This window comes from Protopterus annectens, chromosome 2.part2, assembly GCF_019279795.1.
Source record: "Protopterus annectens isolate FY-2018-M chromosome 2.part2, PAN1.0, whole genome shotgun sequence".
Taxonomy (NCBI): domain Eukaryota; kingdom Metazoa; phylum Chordata; order Ceratodontiformes; family Protopteridae; genus Protopterus; species Protopterus annectens.
In genome coordinates this window covers 391,029,431-391,050,643 of record NC_056730.1, presented here as the reverse complement: position 1 = coordinate 391,050,643, position 21,213 = coordinate 391,029,431, and the positions used below count along the sequence as shown (strand labels likewise).

The 21,213-nt window shown below is 38.9% G+C and overlaps 1 protein-coding gene across 1 annotated transcript in view; it reads left to right on the top strand.

Annotated features, from left to right (window-relative positions):
• The window catches only part of LOC122795642, a 2,207,893-nt gene that overhangs the window by 2,128,804 nt on the left and 57,876 nt on the right, over window positions 1-21,213 (top strand). The window lies entirely within an intron of this gene.

Sequence of the window (21,213 nt, the reverse complement as noted above, 5' to 3'; positions counted from 1 at the left end):
CTTACCAGACACCTGCAGCAACTGGAAAGACCCCAAAAGTACCTCACCAAGAGGATCAAAGGGCTCAAACAGATGCCATATGCTGCCCGGTTAAAGAAACTCCAGATCTACTCAGTGGCATACCGCCTGCTCAGATGCGATCTGTGCCTGACGTATAAAGCCATGTCCAACCCGGAATTAATGGACATGCTGCACCTCAGAAAATCCAAATCCCATCGAGCTACGTGCTCGAGAGACTTGAACCTCAGCACTGAAATAAATAGGACATGCTGGAGGGACAGATTCTTAACCAGAGGCTCCCTTCACTCTGGAATAAGATCCCAGTCCAGGTTAGGCAAAGTCCCTCATTGACTCTCTTCAAGAGGAATCTTGATGAGTGGATGGGAGATCGTAGGTTTACCCCGGGTATCACTTCTGTGTCACTGTTAGACAGAGGCACAGTATACTAACCTCGAAAAAGGGCATAGCAAAATTAATTTAAAATGGGTGGCGAAAGACAAACACACTCTGGCTAGGCTTATGAATGCCCTAGGGCAGATAGCCTAGTATGACCCTATGAACCTATAATTACTGTTATTTTTGACCACACTGCTTAACCTAAAAGTTTTTCTGCATGCCACAAAATGGTTCCTGTTCTCTGCACCATTCACTTCACTAATATTCTACCTATTTCACCTACTCTGTATATTTTTATATCCAGTTCACTTGCACATCATTTTTTATTTCATCTCTCCTAAATGGCACCTTCAGCTACAAGCACGCACGGCTGTGTTATAGCGTACAGGACTCCCTAGAAATACCTGCAAGACAGCAGTCATCTTTTTCCTGCTAGTATACAGTGTATGTGATTTTTTTCTGTAACCTCTTACACAGCCAACTCCCATAGAATTCTATAGTTTACTTTACAAGTAATCCCTCAACAAATTGGTAACAGTGTCAAGTGCAGCAGAGTCACCACACAACTGTTCTAATAGTGCCCATCTCTCAGCGACTCTGTCAAGTACCATCTTGCTTTCACTTCAGTGTAATTTCCCTGCAAGTTAGTTAGTTTTTAGCCGCAAGCTGCAAAGCTGGTTCAACCCGCTCCATTTGCCCTCGCTCCACTCAGGCTCACTCCTCTACCCTATCCCCATCCCCACTTTCCCTAGATTTAAACACTCCCTATTACACACCCACTCTTAGTCTTATCCAGTCCATATTAGTCATTCAAGCACCCAACTATTCAACCACGCACTTAATTAAGCTATCCAGTTCTGTTCACTTTTCAATCGCACCCCTAACCATCCATGTATATTCTAGACTTCTTTGAATATATTGAAAAAAGTAGCAAACATGTTACTTCTACTCAGCATGCTAACAACCTTTCTACTATCTGCCTACCCTTCAACAGACTATCACAACTTACACATCACAGTTATCCATTCCCCATCTTACCCAGCTAGTCTACACCCCACCCCTCTAATCAGCTTTAACATATTACCTCAATTATTCAACAACTCTCTCACAGAATATATCTCATTCAAACTTCTTCAGTTGAAATACTACTCCAAACCTACTTCAGATTCCTTAGATTACTTTGCAAACTTATGCACCTACACCCTACCCTGACTACTGAAATTCTACTATGCAGAGACATACATCCCAATCTAGGCCCACCTCCCCACCCAAAGAAGGCCAACCCTGCAATTTTACCTCTCTCACCACTTACAAATAACCTGTGGCACAGTGCCTCAGACCTTTTAATAATAAATGTTAACCTAAAAAGCCTACTAAACAAAATCCATGAACTTCATGCAACTATTGCTCATTATTCACCACATACAAACATCTTAACAGAGACCTGGCTCAAACCACATATCCTAGATCAGGAAGTCCTATCCGTAATCTACAACATCCAGAGGCAAAATAGGAGCCATAAACATGGTGGTGGTGTAGCAATATTATATGTAGATAATATTAAACTGGAATGCCTAGACATTAGCACCCCCCAGCTTTTCAAATATGGAAATACTAATCATCTGCCTTCATATAAACTCTGACGAGAATAGTATCATTATAGCCATCTAACTTCCCCCAGGCAATAGCCCTTCTACTATCAAAGATCTCCTAAACTGGTGCTCTTCAACAGTAAGACAGGAAATTATTGTAATGGGCGGTTTTAACCTCTAATCCTTATCCTCTAACAACCCCTCAAACTATATTAACTTCCATGGCTTCACTTAGTTAATTGTTAATCCAGACAGGGTCGACAAGCATAGTAATATACAATCTAGCCTAGACTGGGCTCTTACTGATACTAATCCAAACTCTTATCACTGAGGCCATCTTCCGGACAGCCTGAGTGATCACCTACATATCGGTATGCTAAAACAACATCCTTGTCCCCCTAGAGACATCACATACAAACTAGTCCTTAAAAAAAATAACTTTTCTCCCAGAAATTTTATCACACTTCTCTAACAAGTCAACTGGTCCCCCCTAAAACATCTCCACCTTGATCTAGCAGTTCAGTATTTCACTGACAAATTTCTCACCATTCTAAATAGGCTATCCCCCTCAGGAGAGCACACATAAAAGCCAGACACACTCCTTGGCTTTCTTCTGACACATAAAGGCTTCTGAAGCAGAGACAAAGTGTGGCACAACCACCAGCTCTCAAAAAAAAAAACAACTACCCTTCAAAACTACCAGCAACTTTGTAGTCTAGCAAAACAGCAAATCAAACACAGTAAAAAACAACACTATATAACAATTGAAAAAAGGCACCAAAATAATCCAATAAAATTCTGGGGTGCCATAAACCAACTGTTCAAACCAGTTCAAGCCACTACCCCAAGTCCAATAAAAGCAGACTCCTCTGACAACATAGCCATTCAATTCAGCAATCATTTCATTAACTCTGTAGTATCACTAGTAAAAAATTATAACAGTTAACATCTGTCAATACCCACAAAATTAGAAACAACCCCTGATTCCTTCCACTTTCACTCCATACAAACTCACCACATAAAAAGCTCTTATCCAAACTTAAACACTGCTCTGCTGCTGCTGCTGACCAACTGCCCAATGGATACCTCAAACTTGCTGCAGGTGTTATTGCTTGCTCCATATCCCCTCCTTAAAAATCGGTCCATCGCTGAACAATATGTGCCTACACTATGGAAAGTGTCCCATGTAATCCCTCTACATAAAGGCAGTGTCTCCACAGATTTTTCTAATTATAGACATTGCCATCCTCTCCCTGTAGAAAAATACTGGAAAAATTTATTCACACCCAACTACTTAACCATTGAAAAACAACCCTATATCCCCCACCCAACATGGTTTCTGAGCTAAACATAATATAACAACAGCCCTAGTTAGTTTCATTAACACAGTCAACCAACACAGGAACAACAGTTTACTCACCTCCTGTTTATTCCTTGACCTGTCTAAGGCCTTTGATACAGTTTCCCACCAAAAATTAATTGACGGGCTAGCCTCCTTTAACCTCCCTCATTCAGCCTTTACCTGCTTCATTAGTTCTGGGCCCAAGAATAGCAGTTAAATGGCAATGAGCACTATCATCTCCCTTACCTGTCTTGGTGTACCCCAAGGGTCTATTCTTCATCCGCTCCTCTCCACCATATTCACAAATCTTCTCTGCACAGCCACTGAACATGCTGCAATGGATCAATATGCTGTTGACTCCTCCCTCATATGCTCTGCTCCATTCCTTCCTGCTCTTCTCAGTAAAACCTAACAATCCTTTCTGGACATCGAAAAATACCTTTCCAACTCACAACTGATTCTTACCCCTTCTAAAACAAAACTAATGCTCTTCTCCAGTAGCAAAAATACTATTGATCCTACTACTTTTACCATCTATTCATCTAACAATACCATTATCTAATCAGTAGATCATACAGATTGTACTAGAGGTCACCATTGACAAGGATCTCTTATTTGATAAACAATTAGCCCTAGTTATCAAGAAAGTGCATTTCAAGCTAGGTTCCCTATATAGAATAAAGCCCTTTCTAACTGATTCCACCAGACATGCCATTTGCAAAACTCACATTCTATCTACCCTCTTATATGCCTCACCCATTTTGATTAACTTAAGAAAATGTGACTTAAACAAACCAAAATCCTGCAATTATTATTATAGCCAGAACTGCTTCCAGCTAACCTACAAGAACTCATCACTGTAAAGTATTACACCAAGTCAACTGGATGAAACTTCCCAAACTTTTAACCTTTAATCAACTAGCTTTAACCCATTCCACACTGTATCACCCAGAAAACTGTCCGTCCATTAGCCACCTAGTACAGCTCTGTTCCAGCAGCAGAACATTAAGGTCCTCTAATAAATTGCTTATGAATGTCCCTAAGTCAAATAATTGATATAGGGATTCCCAGTATTCATACAAACTAGCCAAAGCTTGGAATGATATACCTCAAAATATACTCAATACTAGCAGTACTACCAAATTCAAACTGCTGAGGGAACATCTTAATAGCACTTCGTTTTGTGCCCGCACTACTCCTGGTTAGCTGCACTAAATAGGCAGATTTCTCTTACCCCTCACTTATCTCACTTCCCTCCTTATTCCTCACTTAACTTACTCCCCTCCTTACCCCTCACTTATCTCACTCCCATCCTTACTCCTCACTTATCTCACTCCCCTCATTAACCCCCACTTATCTCACTCCCCTCCTTATTCCTCACTTAACTTACCCCCTCCCCAATACCCCTTCTTCTCCTCCTTCCGTTGCCTGCTTCTGTTTCCTTTATGTGGTGCAGATTGTCCCCACCATATTTAGAAGTCATCTTGCATGACGATATGGGAAATATGATTGAGGCAAATTTTAGAAAGTTGTGGCAGAACTTTATTTCACAGTGGATAGCTTGAACAAGTTTAAGGCTACAATTTATGGGTAGGGTTGTCTTGATCAAAATGTACGCTTCCACAAATGTATTTTGTTAAGGTGTTTTCCCATCTTGATGTATTAAAATTCAGAAGCTGTTGCCATGGTATTTGCAGAATAATAAAAAAGGGTGTAGAAGCATGTGATGTATAACCCCTCCTCACAGGTATGTTTAGGCATTCCAGATTGGTGGCTGTATCGTATAGCATTTGCACTTCAGCTGTAATTTTCAATGAACTGTAACCCCCCCCCCATTTGGGCCACTCTTGAAGCTGTATTTTTTGAGCCTTTGAATTGTGGTTATTTCAGTTGACAACAGTGAGCATGTTGTGTCATGCTGGAAGTGTCTGGATCTCTTCACTCTTGCAGACCTGAAGATATCTCTATTTCTATTTTATCCTACTTACAATCTCTGCCACTGCTTAAATTCCTTTGTCTAAAATTATGTTGTACTAAATGAACATGAATTTGTTGTTTTTGTAAATATCTTACAAGTGGTTGACTTAGCTCGTATATTTCAATGTTTTTATAATATTGTCTTTCTGTATATTGAATGTTAAATTGTTGCTGTATATGCTGTACTAATATATTTAGTTTGTCTTTCTGTCTGGAGCTTTTCTCCTCGGCCCTCCATTGAAAACAGGCTACCTTGGCCCAATGGACTTTCCCGGTTAACAAACTGAAATAAATAAAATAAATAAATATGGATGTTATTTTTGAAGCATGACATACAAGCTGCTAGCTGGGGGAGTGGTGTATATGGAGACGAAGGCTTTTACAGACTGGAAATACTATTTAGTGTTAAACTGGGACACTTTCCTGTGACATGTATCCTGAATGTATGTTTATTTCCAAGTGAAAGTAGATTTTTGAATATCCTAAGGGATAGTATTGTAATGCAAACAACATATATCTGGCTTTTTGTTTGAATGTTTTGGTGATAATTCTTCTTTAATTTTATAATCTGGGGTGGGGGTTAATGTGGAGAAGTGATCAGGTGAGTTTGGCTGTATTTTCTGTTCCAACTCATCTGACACTGATGCATTCAATATATGAATATAATATAAATAAAGTTTATTGTCTGTGCAAAAAAAAAATAAAAAGGAAAGAAAGTAAAGCAAGGGGAAAATATTGATCTCCAACATGACCAGATATAAACACCTGTCCAGTCTTAGCACATCAGCCTCAGTACTGAGGAGGTCCATTTGTCTCATTATAGCATTTCTTTTCTTGCTGTTGTATTGTAATTTTCACATACAGATCAAGCTTATGGGTTTGCTGCTACTAGATCTCTGAATCTACCAGTACCATCTGATTGACGTGTGTTTTCTAACTACCTGCCTGCTTTGTGTTATATGGCACACGGGGTGAGAGCCTAGGGTTTTAAATTTCTTAAATGTTCTAGCTGCAGAAAAGAGACCAACACCTACCTGGTTGGCACATATTATTGGTTAAACATACATTTGACTAATATAATGTAAAAAGAGTGCTTCTTGTATGATTTACTGGAGAATCCAGTAAATTTCTGTATCCACACACGAGAGAGAGCTGACATGGTGGTATTAACAGAGAGTGGAAGCACAGGGTACAGCTGGAAGACACATCCATTCATTTTCTGATAACCATTTTATTTTTTTAAGGATTCAGGGTCGCTGTGGGGGTGGAGGTTGTCCAGGCACTTAACATGTGTAAGGCATTGCTCTAACCCTTATGTGTTCTTATGCACTGTGACTGTTCAATTATCTGCTCCTTGTGTAAACTTAACTTCAAAAACCTCTCCCACTCTTTATCTCATTTGCTGTCACTAGTGGTGACTACAACAGCGTTTTGTGAAGGTACTCCATTGAAACTTATTAAAATGACTGTCAGTTAGTGTAGATGATTAAAGCTGTAAGCAATTCACAAGATGCTTCCTGTAGTCCAGGGTTTGATTCCCTCAATCTTCATTTGGCTACTATGCCAGCCTTTGTTTGTCTTCTGTGTGACTCTGAGCAGGTCACTTAACCAGACAGCCCTCTAGGGTTACCCCTGAAAATGGATCATTGAGCGTACATGCTTAAATCAAAATATTTATGTATTTTATCCCATTCATTACTTTCCCGATACTAGTTGCACACATCAATATCTTCAACTTTAAACCTTTTCTGCTTACTTTCAAGATCTCTAAAGAGTATCAGTTGTGTAAAGACAACACACCCATTAATTAGTTCCAAAAGAAACCTTAATACAAAACTTAAAATGTAATTGCACTCTGAAAAAGGTAAGCCTAAGTTATCACTATCAAACTGTATTTTTACTTAAATAGGATCATACTTTAGGTAATGTAGTGAGACACATCGAGAGCTAACTTTCAAAGACTGGATATATAACAGTTGTCTCAGGCTGCATAAGTACTACTTCTTGCTCAAAGGAACTATACCTTTTTGATTTAACCTTAAATATATGTGATACGTGAAAGTTTATTCAGAATATCAAATCTAATCTCTGAGCAGCAGCCCCCCCCTCCCGTGAGCACATGCATGCACGTGAATGCAAACATACCTACCTCTAATTAAGCGAGTTCTGAAGACGACACCCATAACAGCCTGACTTGTGCCTCAAGAAATTATAAGCTTAGCAAACCCAGAACATCATGCATGTAAGACATTGCACACACCTCTCTCTGACCACAAGAAATCAGACACACACACACACACACACACACACACACACACACAGACATATGCACACTGACTATATTCCATGAAAATGAGCACAGACCATAAAAATCAAATATACAGAGTTTAAACTAAATTAATACAGACACAAAGCCGATAGGGTAGACACTGTGACCACTAATCATCATGGCAATTCCTACTGTAGTCTTTCCTCTGTGGTCCTTGAATAGTTCTCCTTCTTGTCTTTTAGATCATATTGAAATGGTGGTTTTGGAATTAAATTATTTGTCTTTCCAGACAGATATAATCGTACAGTCTTGCTGTTGTGTAAGGTTGTCATTTTCCTGTTGCTGTTCACTTGCAATTTCTACTTTTGAATTCTTTAATAAATCTGTACCTAAAATTCTGTTTTGTATAGCTGAAGTCAAAGGTATTAATTCTGAACTGTCTATGTTGTGGAGTGGTTCTTCTTATACATCAGTAGATTCCATATATCATCTGCAATATTTCAATAAAGCAGTATTAAACCTTCTCAGTCACATCTGCAGGTTTAATAGATCCCCTTCTACTTTGGACAGCTGTCTGGTTAAGTGACCTGCTCATACTACACTTAGATGGTGGTCTTGGGATTACATTCATCTGATTTTCAGCTTTTCCAGTAAGGACTGCTTCAAGTTTTGATCCTGAGTCCTTTGATTTTTAAGTTGTTCATGATACCCATTGGAGTATTATTTGAGAGAAGGGTTTAACATTGATGAAATCCAGCTCTTCCTCTCTTTCCCTCAAGATCAGATGGTGTGTGCATAGTTAAAAAAGTTGAAGTTTAATTGCCTAAGTCCAGGTACTGTACAAATAAAATATAAAAATCAATAAATGTTTGTATTGTACTTTAGAATGTGTGTATTTCCTTGTTAGATGATTTGGAGGAGATTCACTTCTGGCTGTCTGCCATCTGGTTAATGCTGAGCACATTCAAGGCCAAGGCAATACCTGCTACTTTAAGAGATTCATCAATTTTATCACTTACTTACTTCATCCATTATGGTGGCCAAAGAGTTGAGTTTTATTTCTAAGATTTGTGACCTTGGTGTCAACTTTGATAACGGGCTGACATTTGGAGAAAAGGTATTAGCTGCGATTAAGTTTTCCTGTTTACATCTTTATAAGATCTCCAGGTTTAAGAATCTAATAGTTATTTGGGATATACTTCTCTGAGGTGCAGACCAAAACCAGTGGGCTATGGCTGACCAGCAAGCTGGGCATGGTCATCAATTCCCCAAGTGATGTGGCTAAGAGGGTCTCACCCAAACAAATGACTGGTGCCAGAAACATGGCATCAACCCGAATGCCAAAAAATGCATCATCATCCCCTTTGGGGAGAGTGACGTCCTCACATATTATCACATTAATAACAGCGTCTTAAGCAAGCACTCAGTCATGAGGGATTTGGGCACCCAGGTTGATAGCACTATGTTACTTTCGTTGTTACGGAAAGCTTTCTACATGGCCCTCCTCATATGTAAGGGTATGTCATCCAGGGACAAGGAGGTCATAACATCCCTGTATTCTTCCCTTATAAGGCCAATTATTGAGTACAACGCCCCCTTCAGCATGTACCTCATAAAGCACATGCAGCAGCTGGAGACACCACAAAGGTTCCTCACCAGGAGAATCCAGGGCGTCAAACATCTACCCTACACAGATAGGCTAAAAGCCCTGTCCCTCTACTCAGTTTCATACAGACTCCTCAGAGGTGGCCTCTGTCTGGCATACAAAGTAATCTCAGACTCCGTCTTGATGGAACTGCTGCATATCTGCAAGTCAAGCTCCACTTCACTAACCTGCATGTGCTACCTCAACCTGGTCTGTGACATCAATAAGACTTGTTGGCAGGATAGATTTGTGTCCCAGAGACTCCCTTATCTGTGGAATAGACTCCCTCTCCACATCAAGCAGAGTACCTCATTATCCCTTTTTAAGTGCAACCTGAATAATTGGATAGGAAACAGAAAATACACCCCTGGGATTCCACCCATGTCTGTGCTGGACAGGGGCTTTGTGTGCTGGCTTTTCTAAACATGGGCTAAACTCTTGGCTAGCCTTATAAGGGCCTCAGTGCCAATAGCCTAGTAACTTCCTATGATCCTATGAATACCCCACCCTGACATCAAGTTAGATTGCTTATTGTTTGATTGCAAAATGACACTGTTTGGTGACTCATACATTTCTTTACCAACACATTATGCTGTCATGTGGAGCCTGCATTGGCTTCCTATTCAATTCTGAATTATGTTTAAATTCTCATTATTGGTTTATTTGCCCTTGCATGACTTGGGTCCATCTTACTTGACTCATCTTACTGTTTCATTTCACTGTTCTTGGGTGTTGTATTCCGACTCCCAGGAATATAAATGGTTTTACAAGTGCAGTTGCAAACATCTGGAATTTGGGCTTTTACTTACTTTGTTCCACATGTGTGGAACTTGCTGTCTCACTGGCTTTTAAGTAATCCAGTCTAGACTGCTTTAAGATAGCATTCAAAGGTTACATATCTGACCTTATTTTTAAGTATAATTCTCTGGGCCAGTTTCAGATTTTTAGGTAATGCGATCATCAGAGGAAGTTTGTATGCATACTTTTGCATTGCTGTTACTTTTTACATGCTTTAGTATTTCATTTTATCTTTTCATTTTTCTGTATTCTGGTTTGCCTATATTTGACATTTTTCAAGTGCTTTATGTTAAAGTACTTTCATAAACCTGAATCTGAAACTGAAGTTGACAACTTAAAAACATGATAATAATTAATTGCTCCATTGTTGTTTGTAAAACAGGCACACCCACCTCATTTGGCATTGCTAAACGTTTGAGACATTGTAATTTCTACCTAGGGTCAAAATTAGAGATATGGCAACTAGCTTTAAAATGGGGAATTATGACATGGCCACTATTATCACTGGAGGGAACAATCTAAGAAGGTCTACAGTTTTGTGGAATTACCAAACGTTTTAGCAGGTATAGAAAAATACCACATGCTTAATGAAGTCCTTTCACCACTTCATATGGGCTGATTTATCCAGACTTACCCAGGGGACCTACATCTGTTAAATATAGAACAGTATGGGCTTTGTCAAGAGAAAATCTTATCTTTTCAGTCTTGGAACATTCTTTCAAGAGGTAAATAACTGATGAAGGACCCATAGTGCATACTGTTTAGCTTAGCCATGTTAAGGTATTCAGCTCTATTCTACAGAAGGGAATAATTGACAAATGAAAAGCATTAAGAGTCAATCCATACAGAATTCAATAAGAAAAAAACTAGCTATACAACTGGAACAAGTATATTAGGAGAGTAGGAAGTATCTGTCTGCCGCCTTAGGGTTTACATTGTGGCTATTTCTTTTTTTTTGGCCTGCTGTATGACATAGAAGTGTGATATGAGCTGTGGATTACAAGACATTCTTATGATTGAAAAATAGGTTACATAATTAGTTCAATAAAATATGATGAAGTTTTTCAAGGTGGTCTACAAAAAATTCACATCTAGTGCAGTAGTAACGGCTTCACTTTTAATATCAGTAAATATGCCAGCATTATACCCAGTAAAAGGACATAAGTTGTATATGAGATCATAAAACAATGACGTGATCATTAAAAATCATCTTCAAGGACCTGTTTTTTAATTTGTACTTTGCTTTCCTTGTCAGATTTACAGAACTAATATTTTCAGAATTGTGAGCATGCAGATGTTCTTGTTATTACATCAAATGAGATATAAACTACAAAATGAATTAGTTTTGTTTATAACATGTCAGAATCATGTTTTGGTATCTGCAGTGTAATCTGAAAGCAGCATTATTCAGTGCTACAGCGTCTTCATGTTGCTCAGTTTGTGCCCAGCGTTTTATGCGGACAGAAGTAATGTCTTACAAAAGTAATTTTCCAAAGAATGCTAGAAGCCAGCGGAATGATGCTGTGATACTGCCAGAAGATATAGTCATTACTTTCATACGGTGATTGCTGGCTTCATTATTTAAACACTTATTTTCTGAACTGAATAAGATTTAAACAAACAAATACATACAGATGTACACACACACACACGCACACACACACACACACACACACACACACACACACACACACACACACACGATTAACACTTAACATGGTGCTGTCAGAAAAATCAGCATGCAATTATAGTCCTTAACACATATACTCTGTTAACTGAAATTAAGAAGTACAAACAGAATGCAAGAAAACACATAAATACCTGATATCCTGGAAGTGAGCAATCATCCACAACTTCACAAGAAAAAGTGGATGAAAGCCAGTTAATTAAAGTAGGAGGAGGAAGCAGAATGTGTTTGATGTAGAAAATAAGAAATAAAAATACAATGTCAGTGATTATTATAATAGTGAAAAGCAAAGAGCAGAATTTCAAACAGGCTCACAGATGATCCAGGGAATGGCATAAATGCTAGAAACAACAAAACTGCATCCTAGCACATAATAATGTACGAAGGAATAAAAGTTGACCAAATTGCTGAACGTTCTCAGATTAAATGCAAAACAAATCCAGAAGGACCACATGTGGAAACCCCATTCTGGAACAGGAAGTCTGGAAACATCAAGTTGAAAGAAATGCTAGCGTCTCCCAAAGGAGCAGCACCAGGAGACTGTATGTTATGAACAGTCTAAGCCAATGCAGAAAGAAAAACAGTGGTATTCCAGATTAGGAAGGCAACATTTTATCCACCTGAAACTAGATTGTTCGAACAAGGAAGCCCCTCCTTCCCATGTATTAGGTGTTGTACTGCATGAGAATGCCAGTTTGCTAGATGGTCCTTCCAGATAATGTAGAAAAAACATTCAATAACCAAACACATTAGATAGTCTAGAATCACCAAACAAATCTGCTGTGGTGATCTGACTGTGAGATAATGATAAAAAAACACATTTTTTTCATTCATAGAAAGCCATCCATTGCCATCTTTTCACATGTCCAATGATTATGTGCACATTACTTTGATTTTCTCTACTTCTGTGAGGTGATAGTTTTCACTTTTTTGCATTCCTTTTTCACATTACATCAATGATTTCAGGATTGTCCACAGCCAGGTGTTGGAGTTCCCACCATCATGATGGCAGGCTAGTTTGACTTACATCAGGAGGGTGCCCTTTACAGGAAGCTTTGAACACTGGAAGACCTCATCTTCATCTGAAGATTCTATGGGGTGCAGGCTGACATTTTTCTTTGAATGCCGTGGATCAAGTAAAGAGCCATCAAACTGACGCTCTCAATGGGCTTTTGCCTTTAGCCCTAGATCCCACTGACATGCTGAGCAAACTTCAGGAGAGAGAACATGCAGCAACATCATGAGAAATCCTCCCCACCTTCCTGGTGATGCTTCCCTGAAATACCTGCCTTCTACAGTGCAGCATGGCATAGGATTGTCAGCACGGTAACAGTACCTCCTACCTTGCTCATGTCTTACCCAAGTACCCTAGTGTGCCCCCATACCCTTCCCCCTGGAAGTGGTGAAATGAGCAGGTTCTACCTTATCATTCTTCTTTGCCAGCTACAACAGGTTTCTGAACTGCTAATCAAACTCATTTCATCTGGCTAGTACTCAGGGTGAACATGTCATTTGGATGAATGTAGTTTCAGCAAATGCAAAAAGGCTAGTATTGTTTACCAAAACTATTTTCGTAGACAGTGGAGTTTGCCTTTTTCTCTTCTCTTATGCAGCCTCAAAGTTGGTATATAGAAGCCCAGGGTGGGTGGGTGGATTGATGGGCTTGCCCCCTGAAAAACAAAAATCATCATAATGTTCACCGAAGGTGGTTTTGGCAAATGGTTTTCAATTTGTTTCTATTCATAGAAATTATCTTTGGCAAATCAACATGAATCCATAGTCTTCTTTATGCCATTGCAGTTGGCAAGATGGTAGTCTTAAGTATAATGGCAAAATTGCTGTACTTAACTATGTTGGAGTCATATTGCAGCTATGATTATCATGAAACATTGCACAGTAGTATTTATGCCATGTGATGTGGTGCAGATAGTTCTTCTGTGTTCATAAGTTACATTCTGCACATCAGATGAAATCGTCTCAGCACAGAACACACTGTCACTCATTATGATGACCAGCTCACAGATATATAGAAACAGGCAGCATTTGTCATGTTTATAACCATTATTTTTAAGCTGTATATATGTTACCTGCTCATACTATTTGCAATGCTTTCAAGTTGTGATGCTTAGTTGTGATTTTGCAGGATCATCTTGAGCTTTTTAATTACAGATGATTTTTTTATCATCTAGGGGCAGTGAAAGACAACAATATAAACTTTAACCATTGTGTATAATACTCCAGTCAGAAAAGCTTATTATGTAGCCCACCTAAATTTTAAGGGGATTTCTAATCCTTTCATGATGTCATTAAGCTACTTTATACTTCAATAATCTGACTTGGTTTTGAACAGAATGCTACTTTTTGTAATCTTTGAACAAGCCACCTTAAACTACTTACAAGGGTGTGATTCCTTGCTAGAAAACTGAGTTGCTCAGAAGTGCATCAAGAATTGTCATTATATTCTGTTTCTTTTGGATTACTTAGAGATATCTCACTCCCAAAATCCTTGAAGATACTCTCCCTCAATATTCAAAGCATTGCTAACAAAGTTAATTCTTTCCATGCCCTTCTCCCTCTCTACACCCCTGACATTTTCACCCCCTCTGAAACATAGCTACAACCCCATATTACTGACTCTGAAATCCTCCCCCCCCAGGTTACAACATCCTCCACCTCGCTCGGCATGGGAAAAGAGGTGATGGCATTGCTATTGTATATTCTGACAAACTTTCTGTCTATCCCCTACCTTCACCTCCTCCCAATTTCCTTACACCTGAAATTCTTATTGCTAACTGTAAATTAAACAATCACAAAAACCTTGCCATAGTAGCAATTTATATTCCACCTGGCAACAACATTCCTGCCCTTGAACATTTTCTCTTTTGGGCATCTCTAAACATCTCTTACGAGACTGACATCCTAGGTGATGTCAATATTGACTGGAACTCCCTTAATTCCTACTCTCCCCAATACTAGCATCAATCTCTTTGGATTCTCACAACTCATCACCTCTCCCACCTGCATGAATAAACAGACAAATGATGACAACACTACCCTTGACTGGATCCTTACCTTTAACCCAAATCTGTATCACAATGCCACCACTCTACTTAACACTCTCAGTGACAATCTTGCTACCCACGTGATACGACACTCACCTCATTTGCAAAAACCACACCAATACAAAGACAGCTGTAACCTCACTAATTTCTGCCAAGAAACTTTCAGTAATCTTCTTTCCTCTATTAACTGGTCCTTTCTGTATGCCCTCCCTCTCAACGAGGCTGGCTCCAAATTTAATAACTCTTTCCTTAATATCTTAAACTTCTTAGCCCCCACTAGAAGAACAAGAACAAAAACAAACTGTACTCTATGGTTAACGCAATCAACCCATAAACTAATGCTTAAATGCAACAGGGCCTGGAAAACCTGGAAACAAATCAAACTCCCACTGCCATCTCCAAACCTATAGAGAACTCAGGAACCTAACCAAGAAACAAATTGATCTGGACAAAAAGCAATACTATCCAAATCCACTAGACAACCTCCATCCCTAAACAGTTTTTGAATTGTATCAACAAACTCCTTCACCCAGGCAACCCTTCTACCTCTAGCCCCTGTCCTAACAGCTCATCAACTGACATTGCCGTTTATCTTAACTCCCTCTTCATTGACTCTATACAAATTTAACTAAACCTGTCATCACCTCCCCCTCATCTTATGATCCCTTTCCCTCTACCAGTTCCCCCCAGTTCTGTCTTAAACCTGTCCCTACTGCATACATCAAATCTCTTCTTACCAAACTGAAAAATTGCTCCCCCTCTGCTAACAACTTACCTTTTCTATTTCTTAAACTTGCAACTAAGTCTGTTGCACATCCAGTCTCCATGTCAATAAACAGGTCAGTTCAAGAGAACACAGTCCCTGACATGGAAAAAATGCTATGTCATACCCCACCACAAAGGTGGCAATTCAACTGAACCGACCAACTACAGTCCTATCGCCATACTATCCCCTTATCCAAAAATGTAGAAAAATGTATTCATAACTTGCTTCTTAAGCACATCATACAAGACAACCTGTAACATAACATGGTTGCCGTCCTCACCAAAGCACCTCTACAGCCCTCATTTCATTTATACAGACTATCGCCAAAGCATGGAACAATAACAAACTAGACTCTTGCCTCTTCCGTGATCTATCTAATGCCTTCAACACCATTTCCAATACCCTACTTTTCTGAAAACTTTCTTTCCTACCTTAATCTCTCCTCTTCTACTATATTATGGTTCTTCAGTTACCACTCCAACAGATTCCAACCCATCAAATGGCTTTCATCCTTCTCCCCCTTCCTCCCAATCCAAACAGGTGTCCCCCAAGGATATATCCCTGGACCTCTCCTTTTTAATATCTTTACAAATAACCTGTATACTTCCTGCCCTAACTCCTTATTAGTACAATACACTGACAACTCCACTGCTATCTTGTGCTCTGATAATCTTCCCCACCTCCTTCCTCTTACTCAAGATACCCTCCTTTCGGTCAAAAAATGGCTGACCAATAATCATGGACTTCTTAATCCCCAGTCAAAAAAAAATTTTACTCTTCCTCCCCAAAGCACTACAGCAACAAAAAAATACCTTCACAGTATCTTCTCTTAATAATACACTTATTTCTGTAAAACCACATACTAAACTCCTTGGTGTAGTCATAGATGACAAACTAACGTCTGACACAGATATTCAGCAAGTCATCAAAAAGACCCACCAAAATCTTGGTGGTCTATACAGACACAAAAAATACCTCACTATTAACGCCATTCTGTAGCACAGACTTTCCTTCTCCCAACCTTACTTTCTGCAGCCCCTATTCTCACCAATATTCAACCCAACCTAATAGCTAAACTTGAATCCACCTACAACAAAATAGCTAGATTCTCTGCCAACCTTCATTATCGCTCCCATCACTGCACAGCCTTAAAAAACGTACAATGGCTTGAACTCCACAACCAACTCCTTCTTCCCCAACTCCACGTCACACACACACTTAAATCAACCTTCTCACTGTCCAGCCCTAATGGACCTCATTGGACCCTACTCTTCTAAGCGTAACCTACATAGCACTGACCTACACCTCCTAGACCTCTACAAACCCAATAAAAATATTGGCAAGCTTTTATACAGCCACTCCATTGCCACTGCCTGGAACAAACATCCTCTTTCTATAAGAACTAGCAGCAATTTCCTCAACTTCAAAAAGCTACTAAAAGACCTACTTACTAAATCCTGGACCTGTCCATGCCCTACTGCCACCTAAACTACTCTCTCCCCTCTTCTCCTTCCCTCCTCAGTTCTCTCACTTTAGCACAACTCCTCCTTTGTAGGCCCCTAAGATATTCTACCAACCTTGAATTTATCTGATGGTACTTGTTAGATGTAAGCTAACTTTGTATGTTGTATTTTTATATAGTTAATCAGTATTACTCCTGTTATTGTAACATGTTCATTTATAAGTTGTACTTTCTTTTGACTGTTTGTGAACATCTGTATGTTAATATATATTTTAATCCAGCTGAATCAAGATGAGAAGTATAACACTATGAAATTCACAGTGAGCTTTTTGTCTTTAGTCTACCGTCCACTGACATGCTAGGCTAACTTCAAGACAGGATAGGAAGTGCTCTGTCTGATACAGTCATTGGAGTTCTGAAGCTGATTGTGAATTTATTCATTTATTTACAGTTTCAGACTGGTAACCAGAATGGTACTGTGATTCAAGAAGGACCCTTTTCAGGAAAAAATGTAGGAAAATAAAAGTCACAAAATTTGTTTTATAAAATGCCACCAGAAATCAAGACCAAGTACCTGTTAAGAAGAATAATCTTCAGCTGGTAATTGAGATACTGAACCTTTCTATAAACAGTAAAGAAGTACATCGTAAATGTTAACATTGGTGTTATCTATGAGACAAAGCCAAGCAGGTATATCTATTAAATAATTGTGGTAAAAATCCTGAACATAGTAAGCTTATTTGGAAAGGTTACAAAATCTGTGAACACTGTTATCTTGATCTGGCAAAGGCTTTTGACACTAACCCCTGTGCTGGTATTACCGAAAAATTAGAGAAACTTAATGCAAACCTCAATGGTATCTTCTGCATTGCAGGTTGGTTGTCCTACAAATCCTAGCTTGTGAAAGTTGCCAGTACCCCCTCTGAATATAAAATTATAACTTAGTGGGTTACCACAGGAATCCATGGTGGACCCTGTCCTATTTGGCATTTATTTTGCTGACATCCAGTCCAGTATCCCAGAAGTATGTTTGACTAACTTTGCTGATGAATGCAAACTGGGTGCTGTTAGCTGCTCATTAATTGATATTAAACAGCTCCAGCAAGGGCTGGAATGTACAAATACTTCGCATACTGAAAACAGTCTCAATTTAAATGCAAAACAGTGCAGCATGGAATCATTCAGCATAAAAGCTGTTCCCACTTATGTTATAAATGGTAATCCTGTTACGACAGACACAGTCATAGGAGATCTGGGTACCTCTGTGGATAACTCCGTCATTCAGTCATCATCTTTCCACAATAGTCAGGAAATCCTCCTGCTTGACCTGGTTAATTTCCAAGGGAATGCCTTCAAGATCCATTTGCGTCATCATGTCATTGTCCTCTTTCCTAATCAGGCCCATTGTTGAATAATGTGCTCAACTAGAAAGGCTGCAAAGATATTTTACCAAGAAAATTAAATGCCTTAAACTATCCGAATAGATTGGCTCAGCTCTCTGTATACTGAATAGCCTACAGCCTGCTCTGAGGTAAACCTTTTTGAGTCTTGAAAGACCCAGCCCTATTTGAACTAATGTTTCTTTGCAAAAAAATGGCTATAAAAACACTTCCAGTAAGGACTTAAATCTACACCAACCAGTAAAACTCACAAGAGGGGCAGGTTCCTAACTCAATATATTCCCAGCCTATGGAATAAGTTAGCACCACAGGTCAAAGTACAACTTTGATTACCTTTAAGGCTTGATGATAGTATGGGTATTAAAAGGGGATGTTAAGAATAAGACAGACTGTCTAGAAATTAAATGGATTCTTGAGCTACAAGCAGATAGTGGACTGGGATTAAATGGAATGGTATGTTTAAAGCCGATTCTCAAGTCACGTGACTTGAGGTGGTAATTTTGAGTTTGTTGTTATAAGACTGCTTTTTACTATTGGTTTTAGATATGATGACATGTCCATTTTGTAAGGGGGTGAAAGCACTAATCATTTGTATTATTGTTTTTTGTTTTCAAAATAAAGCTGTGCTTTCCTGTAACTATGATCTGCCATGGTTGACCTGCTGTTTTTTTCCTATTTGTTGGTTTGTTTAAATTTTGGCAATTGATGATTAACATTCAAAAATTAAATCTGCAAGAGTTTCACTGCATTTTTGCACTTAATTATAGTTTATAATTAATATTCAGAAGTATAAGAACATTTTTACTGGAAAATTTCAAACTGTTTTTAAGCATGTATTGGCCTGAGACAACTGTAGGAATATATGGCCATTAGAATGTACCAGCCTACCAAGTTACTGTAAATTTGGTTTCTGTAACTGGTAGGTATTTAACTTCTCTATAGGATTACAACAGCAACACAATTCTAGAAACTATGCTTAATTAGCTGTAAGTCTATCACAAATCAAAAGCATATGTATGTATTATACATATGCATGTGTGTGTATATGTAGATATATATATATATATATATATATATATATATATATATATATATATATATATATATATATATATGTTCTTCTTTCGGCTTTTCCTGGTTAGGGGTCACCACAGCAGGTCACCTGACTGCTCATGATTGGCAGTGAAGTTTTTACGGTGTCGAGTTGCCAGCCTGGCGCCCAACTTTCCACAGAAGGCATGCACACACACACACACACACACACACACACACACACACACACACACACACGCACTCATGCCTAGGGCCAATTTAGAGTATCCAGTCCACCTAGAGCATGTCTTTGGGATATGGGAGGAAACCAGAGCACCCGGAGGAAACTCACGTGACCACAGGGAGAACATGCAGACTCCGCACAGAAGGCACCCCAGCCGCGGATCGAACCAGAGAACCTTTTGCTGTGAGGTGGCAATGCTAAATGCTGCACCACCGTGGCCGCCTATATATATATATATATATATATATATATATATATATATATATATATATATATATACAAACACACACACACACACACACACACACACACACACACACACACACACACTTTAATGTATATGATCCATTACTGGAAAGATGACAACCCCACCAAAAAGTCTATGTACTTGAAAAGCCAAAATACACCAGGCAGCTTCAAGTTTTAGCTGCTTATAAGGGGCTCACAGTCACAGATGTAGTATATACATGAGCATCCTAGTGTAATTTCCTGAATTCTTTAGTAAAACAGTCAAAGGCTAATTGAGCTGTTGCTTCTAGTACATTAGCTTGTACAGGCATTTTTGTATGTTAGCCTTCCAATTTGTATTGTGTTTGATTTCCATAATATATGGGCATATCATTGCTTTTTAGGTTGATGAAAGTATACATGTCCAGAATGTATCCACAGTAAGGTATTGCATCATAAGTTGCGGTTCTGTACATTTATCCATACAACTGACCTTTTCTTTCAATTGAAAGATACTAGTGCCAAAAATTCAATTTACAAGAGCAAAATGTTTCAAGCCAGCTCAAAGCTAAGCTGCATTTAAGTGTTAGGATTATAAATGCAATGGTTCATACTAGGCCCCTTTCATGAGAGTTATACTTATTATTCAGTGAGTATATTTGTGGGTACCCATCCAAATGCCAAGGCAAAACATGAAGGAGACAGGTTAAAATATGAGGAATGTGGGTTTGGAGTTCATAGCTAGGGGATTTTTGGATGAGGAACCTATCTCACCATCAGATCTTGTTTATTATGCAATGAAGGCTGATGTCTTTGGAGTGAGTAGTTTTAGTATTTCTAATATTTTGCAGCACTACTAAGACAAGTTCTTTCATATCCCAAAAGGCAAGGTAGAATCACCTCATAGGATCTAGTGTGAGACAGATAAAAGCACAAGGGTCTGTTGTGATAACTAAGTGGACTTGGTCCATTGATTCTTTTAGTTAGAAAATATTGCAGTTTTTCTGTTTGGGTAAGGTATTTGAAGAGGTACATTCCAGATGGTGCATTATATTCTGTGGTTGACCTCATGAAGGAAGAATAAAGGGAGATTATTACATGGTTGCACCTGGAGCTGTTGCAGTGTAACTCTACCAGTAGCCCTCAGGATGGATAGTTTTGCCAGCCGCTTATTCCTCTCACCTTTTAATTGTCTACTTCAGTGCTTGGATCACTAACTGAACCCAGGCCATCTAGTTCATAGTCACAGCATCAAAAGAGCACTACTTTAACAAAATGTAGACAACTGACATTTGCCTTGGGTATTATTAAAT